Genomic DNA, 6,307 nt, shown 5'->3' on the forward strand with positions numbered 1-6,307 from the left:
TGCCACCATTCCAGTGAAAGTGCTCGGCTAATACAGGGAAGTAAAATGAGTAAGAAAAGATACAATGGGGTCCCAGGTCCTTTGTGTTCCTTAGAATACTATTGCCCCCTTTCTGTATTTGGAACAAGTTCTGGTTCAAATGGAAAGCATGGCCTTTCTGGGCTGCCTCACGCCACGCCCACTGGGCTGCAGGCATGACCTGGTCTACCCGGCACTGGAGTGAGTCTTGCTGAACCCCATGCCATGGCACTGTGAACACGAGATCTGGATGGGGCTGCAGAAGTGGGCAGAGATTTGTGCGTCTCCTCTGCACCTGCCTCAATATGCCGTCGGCACCACAAAACACAAAAGATGAAATTATTAAGGATCTTTGGCCAGCGGCAGCAGAGCATTAAGCCAAGAATGCGGGGCCACCTGCTCTGACGCAGCTCACAGACCCCGTGGTAGAGGCTGTTAATTTCATCCCTTTCTTTTCCCTTCCTCTCTCTCTCTCTCTCCCGCCTTCTCCTTCATCTCCCCTCCTCCTCTTCCTCCTTTCCCTTCTTCTTTCAATCTCATTGTTTTTCTTTGAACACCTGATCATTTCTCAACTTCTAAACAGAAAAATGAAAGGCAGATCGGCGTGTGACAAGCTCTGGGGCTTGCTTCTGCTATCCCTGCTCAGTTCCAACTTCCTGAGGTCAGAGTTCAGGGATGCAGGACAGGACCAACACTCTGAATCCCGCCCTCCAATAGACTAGATCAAGACTTTCTCACATGAGTGCCCCCACAACTGCACTGAGGACCCATCCCCCACTGCCCTCTCCACACACACTCAGAGGCTACACGCTGTCCAAGTGGCCAAGGGCAGGAGTGGCATCGTCCAGGAATGCTGGTCACCCTGGGGCCCTGCGTGCTGGCCTCTTGTTGAGGAGCAGGCTTTGCCCACCCCCAAATAAATCGCTAACATGGAAGAAGTTTTCAAAAAGCAGCCACCTTGCGGGCCTGGGCCCAGATAATTTCAGTCTTTTAAACTTAAAAAATCTAGACTGATCTCATATTACTTAAAGTGACCCATAGCTACGAAAAGGAGGAGACTGATGAAATTTTTGTCGTGAAGCCAGCGTAACACTGATGCCAAAACCCGGTGGAGAGATCCCAAAATGGAAGACCACAGACCAATTTCACAGCAATACGAATACAAAAATTACATAGCACAACCAGATAGAATTCAGTAGTACATCAGAATGATCCCGTAACATGGCTAAATTCTTCTCGAAAATACAAGTGTGGTACAGTATTAGGGATGGCATGAATATAAGCATTCATTTTAGGAAGTTACAAGATAAAAATAGCCAGGCGCGGTGGCTCACGCCTGTAATCCCAGCACTTTGGGAGGCCGAGACGGGCGGATCACGAGGTCAGGAGATCGAGACCATCCTGGCTAACACGGTGAAACCCCATCTCTACTAAAAATACAAAAAAATTAGCCGGGCGTGGCGGGCGCCTGTAGTCCCAACTACTTGGTAGGCTGAGGCAGGAGAAAGGCGTGAACCCGGGAGGCGGAGCTTGCAGTGAGCCGAGGTGGCACCACTGCACTCCAGCCTGGGTGTCAGAGTGAGACTCTGTCTCAAAAATAAATAAATAAATAAATAAATAAATAAATAAATAAATAAAAATAAATGGTGTGATTTTAGTAGAGCTGAAAAGGCATTTGACCAAGAAGCCATCTATTTCTTTTTTTTTTTTTTTTTTTTTTTTTTTTTTTGAGACGGAGTCTTGCTCTGTCGCCCAGGCTGGAGTGCAGTGGCCGGATCTCAGCTCACTGCAAACTCTGCCTCCGGGGTCTACGCCATTCTCCTGCCTCAGCCTCCCGAGTAGCTGGGACTACAGGCGCCCGCCACCTCGCCCGGCTAGTTTTTTGTATTTTTTTTGGTAGAGATGGGGTTTCACCATGTTAGCCAGGCTGGTCTCGATCTCCTGACCTCGTGATCCGCCCGTCTCGGCCTCCCAAAGTGCTGGGATTACAGGCTTGAGCCACCGCGCCCGGCCGAAGCCATCTATTTCTAGTTAAAAAGGAAACAACCACACTCTTCGGGGAAACGTGGCTTATCCCTTCACCTGAGGAGGGAGCAGCCCTGCAGGGTCTCGGTGGATGAGTCCAGCCAAGGGGCAGCCCAGGGCAGCAGGCAGCTTCACGCCCATCAGTTGCATGACTATGGACAAGTTCATTAGCCCCCTGTGCCCGTGACCTCTTCTGCAGCTGGAATAAGAGCTGCACCAACCTCATACAGCAGTGGCGAGGATTTGATTAATTAATGTGTAAAATGCTGAAACGAGGGCTGGACACACCATAAGCCCTATATAAACGATAGCTGACCTGGTGAAATAACAGAGAAATACAATGAAGGTGAAATACAAGGATGTGCATTCTCACCCCCGTTTCATTTAGAAGTATCCGCCTACGCAATTTAAAAAGAGAAGAAAATACGTGACATAAATATATATTTGGTCTCTGCCCTCAGTTTCTGACACTGTGTTCCTAAAATGCTTGTAATTTCCTAAGCGATGGGGTACTAGGACCATCCTTTGTTCTAATATTGGCTTCCTAGACCAAATATTTGGTTTCAGGACCTCAGGTCATGACAGAGAGCTCCTAAATCCCTCAGGCTTTCCTGGAGGATAGGAACATCTTTTGCTCTAATTAAGTAACTCTTGATGGGTTCCTGGATAGCTTCAGGATGGGGGCTGCTCACCAGAAAGATTAAGCCATAATTAAAAGCTTGGAACTTTCAGCCTCACCCCCTCACCCTCTGGGGAGAGGAGAGAGGCTGGCGACTGAGCAGCAGGTCAAGCTGTGTTATGAAGGGCCATGGTCCGAATGCTGGTGTCCTCCCTCAGTTCACGTGCTGGAGGTTAATCCCCATTGTGACAGTAGTAAGAGGTAGGACCCTCAGGAGATGACTCAGTCATGAGGATGGAGCTGTCACACACAGAATTAGTGCCCTCGTTAAAGAGTTTGAGGAGCCCCTTCTGCCCTCCGCCAGGGGAGGACCCATAGAAGGCACCAACTACGAGGAACAGGCCCTCATCAGACGCCATAGCTGCTGGTGCCTTGATCTTGGACTTCCCAGCCTCAAGAACGATAAGCAATAAATTTCTGTTGTTTATCAATTATCCAGTCTGAGGTGTTCTGTTTCAGCAGCCGGAACAGACCAGCACAGGAAGTCTTCATAAAAATCCCTGAAGGACAGGGTTTGCAGAGCTTCTGGGCTGGTGAACACACGCACATGCCGGGAAGGTGGTGCCCTCCACTCCACAGGAACAGAGGCTCCTGCACTCGGAGCCTTTCTAGACCCTGCCTGTGTCCCTCTTCATGTGGCCATTCATCTGTGTCCCTGGCAGTTCCTCTATAATAATCCAGTACATGCAGATGTTTCTCTGAATTCTGTGAGCTGTCAGCAAATTATTGAGCTTGAGGAGAGGGTCCTGGAAACCTCTGATTTGTAGCCAAGTTGAACGTAAGTGTGGGTAACCTGGGACTCACCACTTACGACTGTCATCTGAAGTAGGGGCAGTCTTGAGAGGCCAAGTCCCTAACCGGTGGGATCTGCACTAATTCCAGGTAATTAGTGTCATCACTAAATTGTAGAACACCCAGTTGGTGTCAGAAGAGTTGGATAATTGGATGATGTGGAGAAAATAACCCTCACATTTGGTATCAAGTGTTCAGTACAGGGAAGAAACAGATTTTTTTTTTTTTTTTTTTTTTTTGCTATTTAAATAGCAGGTTAAAATATTAGAATGGAAGAAACAAAGTTATTATTTGTAGATGATATAATCATCTATCTAGAAAATTTCAGGGATGAGTGACAAGCTATAGGGAACAATAAGTTTAAGTTAGGTGCTGGCTTTATTAAAAAGTAAAAAAAAAAAAATAGATGTTGGCACGGATGTGGTGAGAAGGGAATGCTTTACCCACGGCTGATGGGAATGTAAATTAGTACAACTGCTGTGGAAGACAGTATGGAGATTTCTCAAAGAACGAAAAGTAGAACTACCATTTAGTCCAGCAATCCCAGTACAGGGTATCTACTCAAAAGAAAGTCATTATATATATATATATATTTTTTTAAACTACCAACATGCATATTTATTGCAGCACAAATCACAATTCCAAAGATAAGAACTCAACCTAAGTGCCCATCAACTGATGAGGGAACAAAGAAAGTATGGTATATATATACCACAGAATAGTACTCAACCACAACATCAAGGAAATAATGCCTTTTGCAGAAACTTGGATGGAACTGGAGGCCATTATCCTAAGGGAAGTAACTCAGGAACAGAAAACCAAATAATGTATGTCTTACTTATAAGTGGAAACTAAGCATACCAAGTGGTATAATGGGCACTGGAGACTCCGAAGCAGGAAGGATGAGAGTGGGGAATGGGATGAAAAACTACATATTGGATACAATGTACACTTTTCAGGTAAGGAGTTCACTAAACGCCCAGACTTCACCACTGTACAATTCATCCATGTAACCAAAAACCAACTGTAGGCCAGGCACCGTGGCTCACATCCGTAATCCCAGCACTTTGGGAACCGAGGCAGGTGGATTACCTGAGGTCAGGAGTTCAAGACCAGCCTGGACAACATGGTGAAACCCCATCTCTACAAAAATATAAAACTTAGCCGGGCATGATGGTGGATGCCTGTAATCCCAGCTACTTGGGAGAGTAGCTGAACCCAGTCGGGAGACTCGCTTGAATCTGGGAGGCAGAGGTTGCAGTGAGCCAAGATCACACCACTGCACTCCAGCCTGGGTGGTAGAGTGAGACTCCGTCTCAAACAAAACAAAACAAAAACCATCTGTACCCCTAAAGTTATAGAAATATTTTTTAAGTTTTTTTAAAGTTAGGAGCTGATAAGAAAAACTATCACCAAGAAGACAACAGTTTCCACAAAGCAATGACCAGTTAGAACCTATAATGGAGAAGTCCAATCATAATAGCAATCAAAAATTGCTAGAATGCATATGTAAATAAAGAATACATAAAATAAAAATAAGAATAAATGCAATGCCAGGAAATAACAAGAAATGTACGGCTTTCTCATTCATACGGAAATTATATAGAAAACTTTGAAAATCCACTGGGAAGAGGTAAATTAGTGGAAAAGCATAGCATCTTTTTGGAAGAGGCGATATTGTAAAAGAGCTAGTTTTCTCTAAATTAAAACTACACATTCCATGCAATTGAAATAGCAACAGAAGTTCACATGGAAACACAAACGTGCAAGACTAATCAGGAAATGTGTTAAAAAGAAGAATGAGGAGAATCTGCCCTATAAGACACTACAATATATTATGAAATTCTCATAATTAAAAAGATGCCAGTGTTGAAGAAGAAACAGATCAAAATTTTATGATCAAAGGTGTCCTTTCAAATAATTTTGGGGAAATAGGTCATTTAATAACTGGTGTCAGATACTGTGGGAAAATGTAGAGCTGGATCCCCACCTGACACGTGAGTGACATCAAGACAAATTCCCAAGGGAATCAACATGAATTTGTGAAAATGAAACCTTAGGGGACTGGGATGAAACGTGGTGGCCGTGTGCGGTATCTTGGAATGGAGAAAAAGTGACACATCACCTGAGCCTTCTAAAAAGATGAGGACTCCACAAAAACCCCAGCATCTCTATGGCCCAACACCATAAGCCAAATTGAAATCCCCAGCCCCACGGGGAAAATGATTCCCACACTTACGAAGATGCAGGGATTTCCGACAGTGTAAGGAGCTCTGCAAACCAACAGCAAACAATCAGAGTGATGACCCCAGAGATGGGCAGAGACTACAAAGGGACAGTTTGCAGAAGGAAAAGCAGAAAGAGAATGGGCCAATGGCAGGGAAAAATATGGTCACAGTTAAAGAAGTGCACATCAAAGCAGTGGGGTTGTTGGCTGGGCACAGTGGCTCACGCCTGTAATGTGAGCACTTTGGGAGGCCAAGGCGGGTGGATCACCTGATGTCGGGAGTTTGAGACCAGCCTGACCAACACAGTGAAACTCTGTCTCTACTAAAAATACAAAATTAGTCAGGCGTGGTGGCGCATGCCTGTACTCCCAGCTACTCGGGAGGCTGAGACAGGAGAATCTCTTGAACGTGGGAGGTAGAGGTTGCGGTGAGGCAAGATCACAACTTTGCACTCTAGCCTGGGAAACAAGAGAGAAACTCTATCTCAAAAAACAAAACAAAACAAAAACAGTGGGGTTGTTTTTTGACCTATCAAACTTCCTACAGTTAAAATGTCTGGTAATTC

This window comes from Macaca mulatta, chromosome 12, assembly GCF_049350105.2.
Source record: "Macaca mulatta isolate MMU2019108-1 chromosome 12, T2T-MMU8v2.0, whole genome shotgun sequence".
In the NCBI taxonomy this organism is placed as follows: Eukaryota; Metazoa; Chordata; class Mammalia; order Primates; family Cercopithecidae; genus Macaca; species Macaca mulatta.